The sequence below is a fragment of the Uloborus diversus genome, chromosome 1 (assembly GCF_026930045.1).
Source record: "Uloborus diversus isolate 005 chromosome 1, Udiv.v.3.1, whole genome shotgun sequence".
In the NCBI taxonomy this organism is placed as follows: Eukaryota; Metazoa; Arthropoda; class Arachnida; order Araneae; family Uloboridae; genus Uloborus; species Uloborus diversus.
Genome location: NC_072731.1, coordinates 108,942,294 through 108,964,425, shown reverse-complemented (window position 1 = coordinate 108,964,425; position 22,132 = coordinate 108,942,294). Strand labels below are relative to the sequence as shown.

Here is a 22,132-nt window from a genome sequence, read left to right as displayed (position 1 = left end):
TGCCTGTTACGATTTGATCTTTTTCACAAAATTATTAATATGTCCCAAAGCATATCAAATCAGCCGTTTTCTTGTAAACTAAAAGTATTGCCTTTCGACACATTTGTCTTGGGTTCATTAAGTATTACTGTAGTGAGGTTTTGCTGAATATTGAAATGAAATGTGCCTAGTAATATCCTAATATCGACAGATCATTAACTAGAGCTTTGATATTTATACTTATGTAGTGATGCAAAGGATAGCATCAACAAACTTTTTCCAACCACGGCACCCTTTTAAGAGTTAGAATTTTCTCATGGCAATCTAATCAGAGAGTGAGAAAACGCTTTTCATTTTTTTTACAAAGATACATTTTTATTCCTGCAAACTCTGCTATTTTATACCATCGAAGACACAGGCGCTTGTTCTTCATGACATGTATATATCAAGAGGAGTAGGAGGAAAAGTATAAGCTGAACTTCATCCAAGCGGAAACACAAAAATTCGTGCAATGACGAAATAGTAATGTCACTATTTGAGGAAGAATTTTCGATTTCGTTCCTAAAACACAATAGATCCCGAAGCGATCATCATTTTTTTTACCACCTGCCGACAATAAAAACACATTTCTTAACGTAAAAGAAGCTCTGCTTTTGTTCTAAACGTATGGTCTTTTTTTTTCCTTCTATCTTTGTATCAGGACCGTAACCAGACTTTTTTTTTTACCGAACGCATTTTTTGCGAAATTTATTTGATCAATTAAACTTTTTTTCATGTATTCTATTGAATTCTGTTGCAATTTTATGCAAAAATGTAGGTACCTGGTGACGTAATTTAATGAAGAAAAATGAGTACACTACATAACTTTCTTGCATCCCTATTAATTGATGTGTCTTTCGATAACTCGAAAGCATTGATGTGTGTACTCATACACGTGCATTCTAAGTAATACTTCTTAAATTCTGATTAGTTGACAATACAAAAAAGATGTGGAATATAGAATCTAGCCCTTTCAAATTTAAAGATTTATGATGCTTTTGAATATGAAGGACAACGCTGCTTTGTTTTGTAAGAAATGATGTTCGCACAAACTACAAAATAATAATAATGATGATGATGATGATAACAATAATAATTTATATATATATGCTGAAGATACAGCTCTGAGTTGTATAATTCTGTTAATAATAAACATTTCAGTTTTTAAATGAAATTAAAAAATAAATGAATAAAAAAATAATAATAATATTTTTTCCAGCAAAAATAATAGTACGATAAAAGGCAGGTTTTGGAATGCCTTTGGAAATGTTCGGAGGGGTTTTGAACCTAAAAGCCCACCCCTTGAATGCAGCTTTGCTTTGTGTGCATGTGCTTTAGAGTGAAACCCGTTGCTTTTTATGTGTGTGATTGTGCATTATCAATTATTAAGTTCCCGTGAACTTAGTAGTGCAATGAGGAATCTGTCCCCTAAACGTCACAAATCTGTTTGAGTGATAAGTTGCCTATAATTCATAACAATAATAGTATCTAAGAAGTGATGTAACTGAATGCCAGAAACTTAAAAATAAGTAATTTTCTTTTGAAACCTAATACTTTTACTAAAACTTGGTTGTTTCTAATTTAAATGCGAAGGCTTTTTTGCATAGACCTATTTACTTAAGGTCTGTTTCACAAAATTTAATTAAAACTAAAAGGAGAAACCTGATAATATAATCTTGCAAGCAATTTGCAGCATTGGGTTTTCAGCATTTCTTTTTGAGGTCCACTGCACTGAAAAATTATGAAGTGATGCAAAGTTAATTAATACATATGGTTTGGAGTTATCATTTTGGCATATGCTAACTCTACAAACTCTGTGTAGCAAGAAGTTTTCTGGATTAACCGCATCATACCCGAAGAAAAAACAGAGTTTGAAGACATTAATACTTTAATATACTTATATTGGAATCTTGGGACTCTTATAACACAAAATTATTTGGATAAAATAATTATCTGTTTTTTTGAGGGCAAAAAAGATGTACCGTTTCTTGAACTTGAAAACGGAAGAGACGAAAATAAAATCTGTACGTGAATTTTTTTCAGCTTAACTTCATGTTTGATACTTGTATCTTCTTCTATCTATCTTCTTACATATAATAAAATAAGATGTTTGTGTGTGTGTGTGTGTGTGTGTGTGTTTGTGGCACGCATCCCAGGAAAACGGTAAGGCCTAGAAAGATGAAATTTGGTATACGGGTGTAGTTTTTGCCGAAGATGTGCACCTCGGGCTTCGATTTTCGAAATTTTAATTAGAAAAAAAGTTATTTAAAGTTTTATGTTATTTTTAGCACTTTTTAGTACTTTTAACCTCACAGACCCAGAACTAATCGCGCCAGACGGATATTTTTTGTACTATAGTGTAGGAAATTTAATTTTAAATATGATGAATGAAAAAATTTTGAAGATGGAGCAATTTTTGTATTTTTTATAGATTTTTGAAAAAACCTTTATTTAACATTTTTTTCTGAGTTTATTTTTTTTCGAAACCCATCCTGCGAAATGTATTGAATCCTCAATTCTAAAATTTTAGTTGGTAATAGTAAAAACATTCCGCTCTCTTCAGAAGAAAAAAAGTTTTAAAAAATACGTAACAGCTTGTTTTTTTTACAATTTTTTTAATGCAGAACACAACGCGAGCTGTTCGCTTGCCGGCTGAATTCCGAACTTACCGCATCACGTGATCCAACTGGAATCGTTTGCCTTCTCTTCACTTTTTTTTTTTAAATAGTTTTTTTTATCTTTTTGCAAGGCCGTGGTAGCCCGATCGGTAGAGTATCGGATTCGGGGCCGGAGGGTCCTGGGTTCGAACCTCGATGGTCGAAGACCCACCGTCGTTATTAAAGGGGACTGGGCGACGTTAAATATGCTAGTGGTCTCAATGTCCTCCAAGTGAAACGATACCTCTGGGGGTGCTAGCACCAGGTAGCTATTAGCTCCTAGACTAGTTCTAAATTCTCATTAACTGTCCGATCCGGTGATGGTGCTGCCATCTATCGGTATATAAAATAATGGAGGCAAGACACTTAGTATGCAGTCCTCGACATAAATACAGTTGTAGTCAGTTGTGACTCTGAATAGCAATAGGAATCTTTTTGCAAGCGCTACTTTTTGCACACTACGGGGAACATAGAGCCTTTCTTTTGCGGGCAATTTTAATTAAATAAATAAAGCTCCAGGATTTTTGCACGATCTTTGTTTCTGTTACGGATTGGCGGTTAGGTTAGGTAGATACAGAGATAGATAGAGATTAAGTGGACAAACAATGTTTTTTTCGAATTAATACTTATATAAATAAAACTAGTATGTTGTGGCCATCACGAAACTTTCTTCTATATTTTTCTTTTTTTTTTTTTTTTGATCCCTCCCCATGCTTGACGAGGAAGCAATATTCCCAACAAAAACGAAATTACACATGCAAAAACTTGACGACCATCCCAATGTCTGAATTATTGCAAAAGCAAAGCAAAGAGCGAAAATTGAAAGTTATTTTAAAAGCCTTGCTTGAACTAATTACAAATATTTTATTTGTTAACAAATATAAGATGGCAACAGTTAAAAATTTTAAATCATTGAGATAATATTTCTGATCATTTCCATACAATTAAAATCACGAGAAATACGCAGACGACAATCTATTACGATTTATCTTTCTTATTGTTGCATTAATAAAACTATTTTTATTCGCTAAAAAATAATGATAATAAAAATAAATCAGCACCTCTTGGCGCGATTGGCGCCAAAGTTGAACCAAATCCTGTTTACATATAGATTCACATATATTCCAAATTTCAACCAGAACGTAGCATTACTTCTTGAGATAGGGCACTCACAATGGAAAAAAAGAACGGGCGATTGCGCTACCCCCCTTTTTAGCTGTTGACACCAAAATAAAATCAGCTCTTATACCCACTAAGGGGTACTTGCCGGTAAATTTTTCTTTCATTCCGTTCATTATTTCTTGAGATACAGCAGGCACAATTGACGACGAAAAACGTTCTATAGCTCAACCCCCGTTTGAGTTATTGACACCAAAATTGAATCAGCACCTGTTCTTGTTAATGGCAACATATGGACCAAATTTTGTTTGATTCCGCCAGTTACTTCCTGAGGAATAGCAATAACGCGTAACTCAAAAAACGTCCCATTGCTCCACCCCCCTTGGAGGAATTCGCGCCAAAAACCAATGGGCACAAGTTCACATAGGGGCACATATGTGTACCAAGTTTCGTTCGATTTCATGCCGTAGTTTTTGCTGTAGCGCGGCCACAAAAAACTGGTCACACACAGACGTAACACACACACATACACACACACATACATACACACACACATACACACACACACAGACAGACAGACATTTTCCAAAAATAGTTGAAATGGACTCAGCACACCTCAAAACGTTCGAATCCGTCAAAATTCGAAATTCGAAAATTTGCACGAATCCAATACTTTCTTCTATGTATTAGATATAGAAGAAAGTAAAAAGATTGTTAATTACTGGTCAGAGGTAGATATGCATAGATCGTATAGATAGATATATAGATAGATATATAGATAGACAAATATAGAGGTCGATATAGTAGATGGACAGCAAGAAAGAGACATGCCCGTCATTTAAGGAACTTCAACGGGGTGTCAATGCCCCCCCCCCACACACACACCATGACTTTGAAAAAACAATGCTTTCACATAAAAGTGGAAATGCTTTTTGTTATTTTTCGACAAATTTTGCATGAAGAGTACACTGTTTGTGTCTCCCCTCCCCCTCTTTTAAAAATATGCCAAACGACGGAACTGGAGACAGATCTAGAAGATATTTTATTCAAACTACTAATGATATAGGTAGATTGAGATTGATTGATATCGCGACGAAATGTATTTAGACAGCCGCTGAAGGCGGCAACATTGGCGTTAAAAGGCGAATGATAATATTGACATATAGAGAAAAACATTGATTAATACCGTCTCTAAATTGTTTAAGCAGCCGCCGAAGGCGGCAACCCTGGCGCAAAAAGGTGGACCAGCTGGTCGCCGTAGGCGGCTAGTTATAAAATAAAACACTTGATTGTTAAAAATTCATAGCAGAAGAGGAAAATAGCTTAACGATCCACACCATAAAAAAACCAACTTTAACTAGTTATCATTTGCAAATTGTGCTTGAGACTGACCTACCCGTGCTGCCATGTACATGATGATAATGACATTATTATTATTATCATTATTTTCAAAAAAAGTTCATTAGTTTCAAATGGTTTGGGGACAGAAGATTTTTTTTTTTTTTTTGCAACTTTTTAATCATCAAGTACATTTGGAATGAAAAGGTTATAAATGTGATTAGATTAACATACAGTAAAACCTAGAATTTTTGGGAGGGCGAAAATTGTCAATTTGTAGAAAAGAAGTCCAAATTTTTCTGAATGATAAATCAAGGGTATGCACACATAAAAACTGCAATAATGTCTCCAAATTTTCAAAATTGTCAGACAACATTTGCTAAATGTGGGCATTTTTGGAGGTCACGATGACCTCCCATGATCTCCATCGGAGCACCCCTGCTTGAATTAACCGAAGTGATCTGAATTAAACCACTTTCGATAAATCCTAAATTTAGGGAAAAAGAGGCTACTTTAAAAGGCCACGGAAGCTTTAGCTATGGATTTAAGCATTTTTATATTTACAAAATAACTACTAAATGTGATGTTTTTAATTACGTGGCCATTACTTTAATCATGAAATTCGTCCAATAGGAATCACACAAGTCGGGAAATGCAATGCAAATTTAACAATGCCTGATACAGCTAACTTCAATTTGCATTGTGACTTTATTGATGCATTTAAATTGATCTATTGTTTTTTAGTTTTAAACATAAATACGCTGTAAGAAAATATGCTTTAAGATTCGATTGCCCTCAAGTTTAACAACGTTTCAAAAACTTGAATTAACAGCGATCCACACTTACTAAAAAAATTCAAAGAAACCGACTTCGGTTAAAGTGGCTTCGGAAAATCGAAGTTCTACTGTATGAACATTTCCAAGCGAGGATTACAAAGGAAAAGGTTAAGAGCCGGATTATACGTTTTAACATTTCAAATGACATAAGCTCCTAAGAGAAATAACTTATATTTCATGCAATTTGATGAATAGCATCGTCTAAAAGGGCTTTAGCATCGACTAGTGAAATCGTATAAAAACAAGATCCTATAAGAATCAAACAACAATGAGCACATGTACGATTTCAGAACCCAATTGATAACAGACTGTAAGCTTTGGGGAGTCGCTGTCGAAGGATACCTAATAAATCTTCCATGGATTGCATTTTATTCAAAGCACGTTAAGTTGCTTTTGTTCCGAGATTGGAAAAGTACAAATGAGCGATTTCAACCTTTAATGACATGAATTTTATTTACGATTTTTTTTTAAATTCTTTTCAACGTACTTTACCTTTAAGCCGTGAAAATTAAATTTGCAAAATGGCGTTTTTTTTTTTGCATTGTTATTTTTCTTTTTCTAATACTATATATATATATATATATATATATATATATATATATATATATATATATATATATATATATATATATATATATATATATATATATATATATATATTCAATAGAAAGATAAATTATCAATACAGTAAAATAAGACATAAATACCAAAATTACAAAAAATAAATAAATAAATAAATAAATAAATAAAATGGAGAAACGAAGGACCAGTACCTTTTGCTTTACTGTTCATTCTGAGGTCTTATTTTGTATTTCCTCTTTTTTCAGAGTAACAACAAATGGCTTTATCAATACATAAAGTAAAAGCATCGGGGTAGAAGTAACTTAATATTTCAAGTTTTATAATTTTGATATTTTTCCATATTTTATTGTCTTGATAATTTGTGTTTTTACTGAATATTTTTGTACTGTTTTGGCCTCTAGCCGCTTAGCGTTTACACAACCATACATATTAGTTTGTATTTTCGTAGTTAAAATCTTTTTGAAAAAAATATTCTATTGTATTAAGTAAATAAATGTTTTTGCTTTCTCAACGAGTTTTTCCGTTGTGTGTTTTGCGAAATAAAAATGTTATAATTGTATAACAAGCTCAAAAATTCAGTATTTGAAATCTGTCAGTCATAGTAAACTTAAGCGTAGCATGCTTTATGGGAGAAGGATTTCCCCAAATAAAAGGGTTAATTAAACATAATGATTCGAAGTAATGTATATCATTAAAAATATAGATTGTAGAAAGAACGGATCAAAGCGCAAAATTCAAAAAAATATTGTATACACGTGCCTTGGAGTAACACCGACTGGTTTATCAATGCATAGAACAGAAATTGTGGGATAAAATTCACTTCAAATATACTTTCGGTTTCATCTAGCTATTCATAGAAAATCTTAAGCCGATAAGTTCGTAGTTCAAATTACTTTTCTTTCTGTTTTTCTTTCCCAATAACTAGATATATGAAGTTTCTCTCTCTACTATAATTTTGTATCTGACTTCGAATTTTGATATTAGTTTTCTCCATGCAAATTTCACTCTTTTCTTTTTCAATGCCTCCGAAAACGAATTAATTTCCTTACAACTCAACGCCATTTTCTTTACTACAGATTGATGTCCTTTTTATGCTTTTCCACACGGAATGGACAAACTAAGATCGTCCTTCATAACATATGGAGCGAATCAACCACAAAAAAATCTCTCGCCACACCAGTTCTAGAGCTATTTTTTGCTCACCGATTATAATTAGAAATACTCCTGAAGTGTTCTTAAGAACTGTTACAACTCTTATTTTAATGACGCATTTTTTTACGACATTCGAATAATGCAAAATAGTATGCTATTTTCTTACGTTTCGAACATTACAACCCATTTGGAACTTCCATAAAATGATTGCATGATAATCGTCTGCATTATTTTCCAGAAATGGACAGTCAAGTTTTTATCGTTTTCTAATAGCTGATTTGCAAAATGGAATGAAAGTAAAAGTACTTTAAATTTTTTTGTTATGGTAATTACTCTGGATCCTGAGCGAAAACAAAAAGTTAAGGAAAATAGTTTGAACAATTTAACCGTTTCAAGGTTGAATTAAAACATTAAATAATGAATAAGGAAATTAGTTTCCCGGGAAGTTCACCCAGAACTAAACGAAATCTACTTCAAAAGTTATCTTTTGTGGAGTTTATTCGAAACAAATCCGTGCGTTAGATCAGGACTCACAAGGGATTTTCTAAATTTTCCTTGAGACCTAGCGATAAATTATTTTGAAGCATTCAAATTTAAAAAAAAAAAAATACATGGTCTCTGACGCTTATGCAAGTATCTTTCGAAAAGAAAAATAACTCCCTGAAACATTTGGTATACACATTTCCACATACTTTATTCCTACTACTCTGTCGTAATACCAGTGGCGTACATAGCACAGGTGATCCCTGAGGCGGTAATTTGTGGTGTCACCCCCCACCCTTTACAAACTCAAGAAAAAACGGTTTCAGAGTTCTATGTCAACATAAAATTCATACAATGTTCAAAAACTACTACATACTTTCAGCATGAAATTTTAAGTTGGCTACTGCACAAAAAAAAAAAAAAAAAAACACTTTTTATGTAATTTGCCCTAGACGCCTATGAGGACCGTTGCGAGATCAAAAAAGTAAGGTGATGTATAAAACTGATCGCTTCTCAACTATTTCAAACACAGGAAAAGATATTGGGTTTCAGTTTTTTGGTTTAAGAGGAAGTCACTACTAGATCTAAGTATTGACAGTATGATTCTAGTTCTGAATATAATAATCACTGTCTGGGGGTTTCTCCCAACAAATTTTAAAATTTGTAGTTTTAAAAATGCTTTTTAGATGATCTTTGATAATTATTCGGGGAAGAAGAGGTTCGTCCTGGTGATGCAACTGCGTTTGATAGAGTAAATATAATTTAAATATTGGGGGAAATTTTCTGAATTAAAGCCTTTATATTTTTCAAAAACTTGCAATTCCACTTTGGCTATCACCCCTAGACGGGTGACATCCGGGGCGAACCACCCCTCTAGCCCTCGGTAGTGACGTCACTGGGAATATCCAAAACTTTACTTGAAACCGAATTCTTTACCCAGATGTCCAAGGGCTCACTAGGGATCCTTGTAAATATTATATCTTCTAATTAATTTTTATAATTTTTGTGCGTACTCTGTGATATAGAGTTTATCTGCAAAGGCAATCGTTTGTTAGTTGCAGGAGATAAAATTGAATGGGAAGCCAAAATGATGAAAATGGTTTTGAAACAACAGAGAGCCGAAAGACAAAAGTAATTTCATCAAATTTTGGGATGCTGAAAAAGCAAGTAAATAAATACCTCACATAATTATTATGAAGATGAGATGCTTGAGAAAATACATGGTATGCCTATAATGCCATTTTTTGCGAGTATCCTTGTATTGTACAAACTGTCGATGTAATTGCCAACAGTTAACAAATAATTTTAATGAAAGTTGAACATTTTTGTGATTAAAGATTACAATTGATTAATTACACGTAACAACTAATATTATTATTCAACGGCAAGATAATCAGTTTTCCATAAGTAATACATTTTTTAATGAAAAATGATCAAAAACTATTTCGGCAAAAATGTGAACAAAATGAGAAATTGAGGTGACTAATAACTCACAAATTGTCAAGGAATTACGAGAGATAGCAATTTCAAGGCGAAGAGTATTCAACAGTTCACAGACGTTCTATGCACTGATGTGAGCTGAGTGGTTTATCCTACTTTTTGCCGACAGTTAAAATCCGCCCCCCCCCCCCCCCAATATATCTAAAGGTAAGGTTAAAAGGGAAAAGTAGGGGGGGGGGGGTCATGTTGGCGAAAAGTAGAGCACATCAAGTTGAATGAACGCACATATCTTAGTAAATTGGGGAAGGTGCTTAACGTGACCTTGAAATAAGAGTTTCTAATATGATTCCTTGCAAGTTTTATATTCTTCTTCTTTCTAGTTCCCTATTACAGCTAACATAATCAAGGATGTCTATGATTTAATAGATTCAAAACTAGTTCAATATAAGAAGAGGACGGTTTAGAACCTTGCTCTTGAATAGTCGGACAGGACATGCGAGGACGCTTGCATCTCGCGACTTTTAGGAGTTAGGGAAAATTTTGGTACCATCACTAAAGGTGATGTAAGGTGGCTGCTTAGAAATCTGGTTATTGTTGTTTTCTCTTATCACACAATTTCACCGAAGAGTGAAAGCGCCTCCGGAATGGTTGCTCTGATACTCGTGATGCTTTAGTTGCAAACCCTTGTTCTTAAGCATGCCAGAGAATTTGATGCGACCAAATGCCTCTCCGGTCCTTTTGACACAGTATCTGCTACTTCTAACATACTCACATTGAAAGTTGGTGATTTACTTTACTAATCATTCATTATTTTTCACAAGTGATTTTACGATATTTTTATTTCCTACAGTTTCAACATGAACACAGTAAAAGTTTGTTCCACCAGTGTCATGTTTACGCTCACGAAAAAGTTTGCAGATTATTTCTGGAAGAAGAGAAAGGAACGAAACAAATTTCATGGTAGAATGAGCGACGTAATAAGACAAAGAAATTGCCCTTAAGTTGACAGATGAGGATTTTGATGCAAGTGAAACAGCATCCAGAAGTCAGCTACAACTTCGAGATCTTGTTATCCAGGAAGCTTCGGTTGAAGCTACTAAGTGATAAAAAGACATCTCTAATGTTTTTTGCTGTGCTTTAAGTGAATCGGTTGGAAAATTACGTCATAGTTTTGGTTCTTTGCAGAGAGAAATTGTTTTTATAGGATGAGGAACGAGAATGGAATTTCGTTACGTGTCTATTGCGCTTTTGTGATTTCATTACAGAAAATATTATCCGCTTTCGACAAATAAATTTACTCCATACTAAACAGTCACTTATATTTAAATGTCATTACAGAAGATATCATCTGCTTTCAACTACTATTTTAACGGAACAAGCCTTGCCCAATAACTTAAACATTCTAATAAGCATAAATTCTAAATCAATGCTCAACAACCTCACAAGATGTTTCAGATTTAAAAATACCATTCTTTGCTGAACATACTTTTATCATTACTACAAGAAAATTGCCCGTCAAGGTATGACGGGTGAAAATTGCTCCCACATTTGACGGAAGCAATTGCCTGTTTTTTTGGTATTTTGATATTTGAAATGGTAACTCTTGCAATGGATTAGCCCTAAACTCCAATAGACCATGTTTTCGTTTCATCATCGCCCTGAAATGACACAGTCTTCCAGTAAAACAATTAAGTTACCAGATCAGCCTTGTCCTAATAAAGAATTTCTCTGTATGTTAAACATTACCCAAACATATTATCAAATTATCATGCCGTGGCGCGAGTTTCATTGTTGAAATATGCGAGTTACTCGATCATCGGCTATTATTTATATGAGGATGAGAATTATATATATATATATTTTTTTTTTTTTTTGCTATTCCGATGATTGGAGATAATTATTTCATTTTTTTATTTTATTGTTTTTTAAAAAACTATTTCATCTTTTAGAAGTAAAAGTGAGTGAAATATTTTTTTGCAATTTAGTAAAACTGACAGCTGTGGGGCAGATGATTTAATGAAGTTTTATGTTTTAATTCGTAATGAAGAATACATGATATTAACTTTAAAATAATTTTAAAAAACATCCAGCACTCAACAGACAACAACTAGCATTCAGCTTAAGGCATTAATTTGAATTTTGACACCTTGAATCAAAATTATGTTTCTCGCAATCACGAATTGCGATAGGATCCTGCTCGTGGAGTTTCTTATTCCTACAGATGGCTCCTATTGCAATCATAATTGCGAAAAGAATAATTTGAATTCAAGACGTCAAAACTCAAATTGATGCCATGGGCTGGATATTGTGAGTCGGATGCTGTTTTTGTTTAAACAGGATTGTGTAAAGTCGAGAGAACTGAGTACAAATAAATTTGATTCCAGTGTACATGGAAGCCCCCGCCGAGGTGGAGGGACATGCTGAAGGAGACCCGTGGACCAGAGGAGTTTGCATTTCTGTGTATAAAAAAGAAATCAAAGGAACATCATCTGTGATCAAGTGAGAGCAATAAGCAATTTGTGACTATTCAGTAAATTACCGCCCAATAGCCAGGGCTAAAGCAGAAATACGTGAAATACACCGCCAGCTCAGTTCCATCTCCAGCTCAGTCACTTTCCTATGCCGGGTTGATGAGTGCTAATAAACACGAAACTGCAGTCCTCGGCTGGAAATGACTGAGCTGGCGGTGTATTTCACGAATTTGTGACTACTCAAAAAAAAAAACCTTCGAATAAGTTTTCTTTTTATAACAAAACAGCTGTCTTTTTATATAATTTCCAAACAATTATTTTCTTTTAATTGTATTTCACTCATTTGATGGAGAGAGAAAAGGCTGAAGGGAAAAATAAATATGGAGTGAAATGAATTGCATTACCTATGTTTGACATTTTAATTTTTAAATCTCCGAAAATTGCCGTCCGGTTACATTCTAACAAAAATTAATCGAAATATTTCTCAGTCAATAAATAGATCTATAATGGAAACAAATTACATCACTGATGTTTCCGATTTTGAATCTAAATCTCGAAACTTGCTGTTGCTTACATAGTAATATCATGAATAAATCGAAATATTTCTTTTCACTGGCTAATCCTTAAATGACATTTAAACAAAGAATCAATCTGTTAATGTTTCAAATGTGATGAAATGTCGGTGTTTCAAGACTTTGCTCACGTCTAAATAATGTTTCATCAATACAAAACACACATCAAGTCGAATTCATGAAAATAATAACAATTAAAAAAAAAAAAAATCGATGAGTCTTTAAAGAAAAATGCTCAAGCATTATAATTTAAACTTTCAATACTACATTGCAGAATAACTTCGTCTTAGGTTATCTTTGAAACATTTAATTCATATTATCAGATCATTCGACGGTATTCAGTCGTATTTTCAAAAGTATTTTTCTCGTGTATATGAAGATATTTTACGATAACTTATATGACAAAACATATCATTTTGCTTTCAAGTATAAAATAAATTACAGTACTACGGACAGTGGAGGAAACTTTTTGAAGAAAATTGTTTTGAATAATGATTCATTGCCGGGGAGGAAAAAAAAAAAAAAAACTCACTCTCAGTATTCACGCGCATCAGTCACTATACGTTGAAAGGAAGAAACATACCATTCACGGCCAGTTTTTGACAGACGATCGCAATTAAATTAGGCGAAACCAATAAAGGAAAAAATGCGACGCAGAAAAGTTAGCAAGAAAAGAAACGGAGTGACTTGAAAGTCAGTGAATTTGCTCTCGTGGTAAAGGCAATGAATTCTTTGGAATTTTTAGATGTCAAGTTCATAGTACTACTTTTGATCTTCTGAATAAAAAAAAAAGGTAAATGTCAATAAAAATGCTAGAAGTCGTTTTTTTGACTGAAAATAAGGAGGTTCCTTTTTTCGTTATGAAAATTATTGTGTTTACTTTTGTTGATTACTGCTTTATTCACGCATGCATTTCACGGATTTAATTGATGTTCTATAGATAAATGGTGAAGAAACAAAGCCTCCAATGTTTTTTAAAGTGAAACTTTTTATGCGAGTGCTTTGAAATTCTGATTCGCAACATTTTTTGTGTGGCGTGGTTGTTTTTGAATTGTTGCAAAAACAATGAAAAATTATAGCGATTCTAAAGTTAAAATACTACCGCTTTTTAATTGTTCTCAAAAACAATGAGAAATAATAGTAGTTATAAAGTTGGTTTTGTTAATAAATTCAACAAATTAATTTCAAGGCTGAATTTAAGCAAGCATATTTGTGGATTTTAACTGAACTTCTCAACTTATACAGTTTTTCGAGGATTTTTTTGATTTAACTCAAGTCATTGGTTTAAAAATGTAATCCACATTGCTAAAGTTCAGCCTTGAAATTAGTTTGTTAATTTTTATTAACAAAATTAATTTTATAATAGTTACTATTTTTCATTGTTTTTAGAAACAATTAAAAAGCGGATTTCGAGTTTTGTTTAATTTTCTCGTTGTTTGCAATTTTTCTTCCTTCATCAAAAAAAAAAAAAAATGTTGTGAATATGCCCAAGTCAGGCGACGAAAGAAAAAGAGCATGGCATGAGAGAGAACGTGCGGGTAAAGTGACAGTTTAGAATGTAAAAAAAAAAAAAAAAGAAAAAAAAAAGAAAAAAGAAAAAGAAGAGAAACGATAAAAGTTTCACTTCAATCGTATGTCTTTACAACACACTATTTTTTTATTCACTATCTGGCATCAGGCATGTGTCAAACGATAACCCAGGGCGTAAATTCAAAAACGAAAATACTCATCTAAGAAATAGTACGTTTAGAAGTTAAAGGAGTACTCAAGTTCAACAGTGCTGTTCCTGTAAGTATTTTCTTTTTTGTAAATTATTAAATACAAATGCTTTTGTGTGTGTGTGTGTGTGTGTGTGTGTGTGTTTTTTTTTTTTTTTTTTCATGTTATTGAGACATTAGAATCTTAATGTTTGCAAAAAAAAAAGTTAATGCAAAAAAAAAGGGAAAAAAAGTTGTTTAAAATTAATTGTTGTTCAAAAAAAAAGTAAAGTTATTTTTCTTTCTATCTCTCTCTCTCTCTCTCTCTCTCTCTCTCTCTCTCTCTTTTTTTTTTTCTGAAAACACCGCAAACTTGTAACCACCACAAAGCCACCTTATTAAAACCATATTTCATCGAAAAGCTTACGGTCATCAAGGGGTTAATAGAAAGCTTGATGTTTCTGACGCAGTATTTGCAATCACGCGTATCAAATCTTTTAACAAAGAAGATATACAGCAAACGAAGAATTGAACTTAAAAGCTATTTTCGGGCCATAAGTTATATAAAAAATTCTATCAACAAGTTTTTATTCGCCTAACTCAAACGCCTATCTATTTTTTTTTCTTTCTTTTTCCTATTTTTATTGGGGGTCAGAAAAAGAAAAGAGGTTGAAAAACGATTAACATATATCGCCTTCTGATACAGGGCCGGAATTAGACTTAAGGCTGACCTAAGCAATTTCAGGTATGGGGTGCCCCTTTTGTAGTCCAAACATTTCTACTGGAGGCAAAATAAGCCATTTTTTTCACTATGTGTCTGTTTCGCTGATACAGAAACAATAGCTCCTAACACTGAAGGATGAAAATTCGAGAGACTTATGTGTAAATTTAGGGAGCATGAATGAATTTAGTTTCAAAAGTTTCAGTGTGAAAGGGATGTTTTAAGTACAAGTAGGGATTTCTTAAATTTAATCTACATAGGACTCGAAATTCGGAAATTGAAGTTATACTATTTTTAATAATCCTTGCACCAGGTAAAATTTAAGGAAGTTCAGAAAAAAATTTGGGAAACAAAAACTTTTTGAATGAAGGAAAATAGAATAAAAGTGTTTCAAAAATGATCGGACCCAAACAATCTTCATACACTTGCATGAAAAGTTCCGATTTTACGATCGCGATTGTTTTACCAAAGTACTTTTTCCGGATTTTAATCTCTGAAAAATCCATTTTTGGGGAAATCTCGCTTGTTTTAATGAGATGTTTACTTCGTTAGGGAGTTCGAGAGCCTCCGAACGTTTCGGGAGAGTTTTGGCAGCTATATGGCATTTTTTGTTTCGTTTCAACAATGCTTTAGCTGTCTTATTTTTTCTTTTTATTGACCTCGGAGGTGGTGGGTATCAGGAGCGTGGTGCAATGACTCCCTTTAAGTGGAGTATGAAATACCCATCATTTTAGAGGGTTCGGGTGTCCCCCCCCCCTCTGAGAGTTTTTTAAAAAAATAGATATAAAATTCTTCATTTGAGGCCTTATGTGGGAAATTGAGTTAATCAACAGAATAGAAGGGGGGGGGGGAAGAAAAGTGAACGCATCGTCACTTGCTTGCATCAGCTTTCTGTACAGTTAGTTTTGATATTTGATCATCCCCACAATCGACCAACAAACGCAGTACTGAATTAAATGTAAAATGATCTCTAGTAAAATATGCATAAAATGCTTTAAGAGAAATGGTCTAAAAATGGCGATAGAATTGTTTAGAAAGTATGTAACGAGAGAGTACCATCCTGGCCATTCAGACAATTAAATGGTTTATATACACTTGAGAAGAAATAACATTAAAGCACTTTACAAGAAGTTTTAAAGACATATTTCATTATTTTTAAGCACTTCAGAACAAATAAAATTATTTAAAGCAGTTCACTTACACGTTCCAATCTCTGACAATTTAATACTTCATTGTATAATTTTACAGAATTGCTCTAGCTTTATAAGAAACACCTCTTTTAAATTTAAAAAAGAGATATAACTAAAGCTTTCTCAAAGCAACATTTTTTTTTCAAACACAAGTAGTGCAGAAAATGAAAAAGAACAGTAGTCTAATGTTTTTTCCTCCTGCTAAACAGATCAACAGTATGCAGAAGAAGTAACAAAAACAGTAAACAAAAGGACAGCAGTAACAAAAGGACTTCCAAAATACTGAATTCGGGATCAAAGAAATAGGAAGATGTGAAACTTGTGAGTCGCAAAGATTTATCTCATACAATATGCAACAAAACGCGAGAATCATAATTTTTGCATTTTGATGCACAGGGTGTATTAAGAAGTTGAATTTGGTACACTTCGCTACCCCCTTTCTATTCGAGGTGTACCAACAACATTTTCGAAATTTTTAAATACTTGGAAATGAATTAATTTTTTCAAGTACTTTTAATTTTTTTAAGAAAGGAATCATGTATTTTTTCGAGATTTGGGGACCCTCAATAAATCGAGGGTCCAAAGTTGTTTGTTTAGCTTATAGGTAAATCTAGCACTGGTCTCAAGTGATAAATAATCACATCGTTCTAGCTTACTTGCAGGGCTGTTTAATTCCAACTTTGATGAGGAATTATATTGTATTGAAAACAGATTTCATTACTCAAATCTGCAAATTAATGGCCAGTAGTGAATCCGAATGATAAGCAATAAATATAGCGATAGTAGTCGCCTCTACACTTCTGTATTACAAAAATGTATAGATATATGCATACAAAAATAGATATATATTTATGCCACATATGTATACCACATAGTAGTTATGGGAGTACATGACACATTTATGTGGTTTGCCAAAATATAATTTAAAAAATGTAGGGTAGACCGGGCCACGTTTACGAGGATTTTTTTCAAAGAATTTTCTAATTCTATGTTTTAACTTAGGAAATTTCAGACATTGCGGTATTATGAAGCAGTTAAGGAGTCAAAATTGGTATATTCAGTAGTTGCTCAGCTTATGTTTTTAACCGTTAAAAATATTACACTCATGTTTGTAAAAATTGCAACAACATGAAGGATTCATTGGAAAAGGATAAAATTTGTTACACATGTTACTCATAGTGCTACAAATTAACGATCAATATTACAGATCACTGAAATGAAAATAACTGGCGTAAATTAATATCGAATGTAGCTACCCCGCGCAGCTATGACAGCCTGTACACGTTTTGTATCTAATCATAGAGTTTCTAAATGTCACGATCGGGAATAACATCCCATATGGCTTCAATCTGAAGCTGAAGTTCTTCCGTACCAACTGTCGGACGAGAAACATGGGCGAGTCTCCAACCAACGCAATCCGAGACATGTTTGACGGGTGTCATATCCGGAGAACGCGCAGACAAAGTTAGTAGCGTAACCTGTCGTGCACCGAAGAACACTTGTACGTTATGTGAGACACGTGGACGTGCATTGTCCTGATGAAACGCTGCACCAGGAATGCTCTGAAGAAAGGGTAGTACCTCCGGCGTCACAGCGTCCCTGAAGCAGCGCTCGCTATTGAGTTTACCCGTAATTCGGACTAGATGGGGCTGCCCTTGATATTCAATAGCGTTCCAGACCATGGCGCCTGGCGTTATGCCGGCATAACGTCTTATTACACCCTCTGGGAGGTGATATTCCCATGTGTAACGTCTGACGCATACACGTCCATCGTTATAGTGCAGATTAAATCTAGACTCATCAGAGAAGACGACCTGTTGCTAGTTCGCACGCAATTGGGTGTGTTGGTGAGCCCATTGAAGCCGGAAGTGACAATGGTTAAAGGTAAAGGAAATCCTGCATTGGGTAATCCTTGCATGCTGGCTCAGAGGCAGCAGACGTCGACGAACGGGGATGCAGCAAGTGTGACTCCTGGAGCCATACTCCAACGTTGTGCTAGTGTACGAGAGGGCGCTATACGATCCATCACAGCTAGACGGTAGAGGTGTCGATAATCTTGTGGTGTTGTTCGGTTGCGTGGGCTGGCTTGAGTCTTTCGGCTAATTTCATCGTCCTCTGTCCATCTTTTACAACTGCACACCACAGTTGAGGCATTACACCAAGTGTGGGCACTAATTTCTCTATAATTAAGTTCACCCTAACGCATGTAGATTATGCGGCTACATTCGAACTCCGTTACTCGTTCGTATGACGCTCTGCGTTTTGAACAATTCATATTGAATAATACTAGAGAAACATCTATGATCGGCAGATAATCATACAATGATTCCAAAATACTTTTACAGCCCTTTATGTACAGAGTCTACGCAGCAGTTCACAGAGCGTAACTCGGTCCACGCATACGCGACGACTCTGTAATTCTAATCATTTGCATATCTTATCCTGCCATACATTTCCTGTGAATTTCAGTTCATTTGCATGATTCCTTCTTGGTGTTGCATTTTTCACAAACATGAGTGTATTTTGGGGTCCAAGTCGTCAACGTCTTGCCCCGAACACGGGGCACGTTTACGCATATTTATTTTGACATCTAACTTTTTCGGTTAGTGTTTTGAACATAATGTCTTACCATCGCTAAAATAAAGCAAATTTATTATAGACTGAAGTGTGTATAACGTTGAAGCTGAAAGGGCATGAAGACAGCACTATATGATTGTAAGCTATAAGATACGAATGAGTAACTTCGTTAAAAATTAAATGGTAAACTTAAAAACTAAATTGCCGGTGAGACAGTTTGGAGCGAAAAAAGTGCAGGGGCACGTTTAAGTAAGACACAGTAAGAACGATAGTAAAAGTGCTCCGACGTTCAAAACGTAAACTTGCCCCGTCGCCAAGCTTAGATTTATTTTTAACGTGCAAAAAAAAAAAAAAAAAAATGATAATAATATTTCAGTTTATACAAATACAATTCTCAAAAAAGGATAAAAATCTGCTAATTTTTATATATTTGTTTTTTCTTAACTAAGCTTTTTGTTCACAATAAGCTTCAAAACGTTCAACACAAATTTACTCAACTTGGTAAAAAACAGATTATTCTTTCTGCATGCTGTACCGTAGCTCCAGTAATGCTCAAAAACTTGTGAGAATATTTGCTACGGAGTAGCATCAATGTGTTATGACTATTGGCTCCTCAGTTATAATTCGTTTTGAAAAACGGGTACTGCGTAAACGTGCCCCGGTCTACCCTATATTTAAAATATATTTCTTTATATTAATAGGTACTTCGCAATAAAAAAGAAGAAAAAGCATTTATTAATAGTTGCATTTTAAAACTTAGCTGCAATTCTTTAAATTTTGAGGTTTTAAATCTTCCATTTTTAAGAAGCATTTTCTAACGAAAAAGAAAAAAAAAAAAGAAAGAAACTGATGAATGTTACTTATTTAATCCCGCACAGAAAAAATATAAAATTATTCAATAAAACTTTGGTGCATTTTTCTTTTCCTTGGATTCTACTACAGTAAAATAGAACAGCAAAATATTACAAAAGTTTAAATAATTTGAAAAAAAACTGCTTATTTAGCAAAAACTACAACTTTTTGAAAAATCAACTCATTTTCTCTAATTATGTTTTAAAGAAACTTAACTTCTAAACTACGGTTCACTTTAAGTGTTCTATTTTGAAGAATGAATTACAAATGCTGTCTCTGAACAAACTTTGGCATAAAATATAATTTTAAAGAAAAATTTTAGGCATGTTGTTGTGATGGATTGTTTACTTTCTTTTAAAAAAATTTTACATTCGCAAAATAGCTCTTCATTGGGATGAAAATTGAATGTTGCAAACTAGATACACAATCTAACACATCAAAATTTCTCCTGATAAGCTCAAACTACAAAATTTTAAAAAACCTTACTAACCTGAACTAGTAATAAATCCTTATCCTTTGTAAAATTCGAAAAGTTTAATTCCAGACGATTATGAAAAACGCTTTTGGAGGAATGATATCACATGTTCACAGTTTAATTAAAAACCGCACTTCTCCAATTATTCTTCCTTCTGAATCCTCGTTTCAAAAAAGATAACTGTCCCAAAGAAGACGAGGAGGTTTTCCCCTACGCTCCTCTCTTTATCAACCTGTTAGAACTTCTAGTGCACGCTGTTTGAGAACCTTGTGAGAAGAATTTGCGTGACCCGCCATTGAAAATGTTACTTTCTCGCCAAGCCGCTAAAGGTCGCCAATGACGCGCTCGTAAGACTTTTCGCACTTAGTTTTGAAGTTCAATATTAACCGAAGATGAGCTTTTTCAAAAAGAATATTAACATTCTTTTGTGGTATTTATTAAACGTTTTTTTATTGTACCAAAAATGTGTAAATCATGCATTAAAAAAAAGATAACACAATTTTCTGGAACACAAGGAATTTCACGAGCACTGAGTTGAGATTTTTTGAATATGTTTTTCTACACATCCACCATTTTGCAAAGTTTCTTTCTTTCTTTCATCTTTTTTTTTTTTTTTTAATAATAAGACATAAAAACATTTACAGTTCCGTTGCGACAATAAATGATATTGAATCGAAAATCAAAATTGGTACACAAAAGAGAAAAAAATCCACTTTGCACATGCCAAAAAAAAAAAATACATTTTCCTTTTTTTTTAATTACAAATATACTACCAAAATCGAAAAATAATATTCCAACGCAAGTTCTATTAATACATTGTTATTTCTTAATGTACTGCAAATTTCAAAACCAATTCCGATTTATTGATTTTGAAAAAAGGTAAATAATCTTACATTTTGCCTCACATCCCCCTTAAATAGGTTCTCTTTTAATCTCTGAAAGCCTCTTCTGGCTGTTAACTCGTTCACAGCAAGGTCATTAATCCAGAGGCTCGCTTTGAAACAATTATTTCATTTTTTAGGATTATAAAATCATTTCTTGAACTAAAAATTGAAAAATGATGGAGGGGTTTCACAGCAAGGTCATTAGTCCAGAGGGGCTCGCTTTGAAACAATTATTATTTTTTTAAGATTATAAAATCATTTCTTGAACTAAAAATTGAAAAATGATGGAGGGGATTCACAGCAAAGTCATTAATCCAGAGGTTCGCTTTGAAACAATTATTTCTTTTTTTTTTAGATTATAAAATCATTTTTTGAACTAAAAATTGGAAAGTGATGGAGGGGAGGAAAGATTTCCTCTTCTCTTTTCTTCTTCTTTACTATTTGCACCTTTTAATTTTTTTCATCACTCTACGCGAATAGTTTAAATAGAATGGGGAGAGTTTCTCATGTTTTTCTCGCGTAGCAGCATTCTGAATAAGAAATCTGCATCGTTGTGTGCTTAAAGTATAATAATGGAAAAGCTCGGGTCTGATAAATTTACTTCCGATGATCCAGGAAGAACTGTCATCCTGGAGGACTTTTAAAGGGCAGTTGCGCATTCAACAAGAGAAAATTAGGAAAAATTCGCAACAAGCAATTTGATGCCGGGTTTTAGCAAATCGACCGAAAATTTCGAACTGAATACGACCATTGGGTCAAGAGTTGGGCGTACAGGAGAAGCAACTTCAAAATGGGTGATTTTCAAAATAAAGAGAATTCCTGTCTCTAAATATTCAAAATAATTTCGTATACATTGAGGAATTTTTTAAGCTTCAGATATGTTTGCTTTTCTACCATTTTTTATTTGAACTAAAAAATTATTTACATTTCAGTGAAAAACACTTTGAAACAGAATAAATATTTGAATTGTCATTAACATGGATGAGCGCAGCAGCTATACTTCGTATACTGTCTACATTTTTGAAGTATTAGAACGATACTTAAGACCAAAAACTCATTTTTCTTTAA

The 22,132-nt window shown here is 33.5% G+C and overlaps 1 protein-coding gene across 1 annotated transcript in view; it reads right to left on the bottom strand.

The window, feature by feature from the left end:
* The window catches only part of LOC129231254 (uncharacterized), a 143,827-nt gene extending 123,426 nt beyond the window's left edge, over positions 1–20,401 (bottom strand). Inside the window, exon 1 of the mRNA XM_054865536.1 lies at positions 20,196–20,401. The gene's annotated coding sequence lies outside the window, so the exon portion shown is untranslated. The remainder of the gene's footprint in view (positions 1–20,195) is intronic.
* Positions 20,402–22,132: the final 1,731 nt, after the last annotated feature.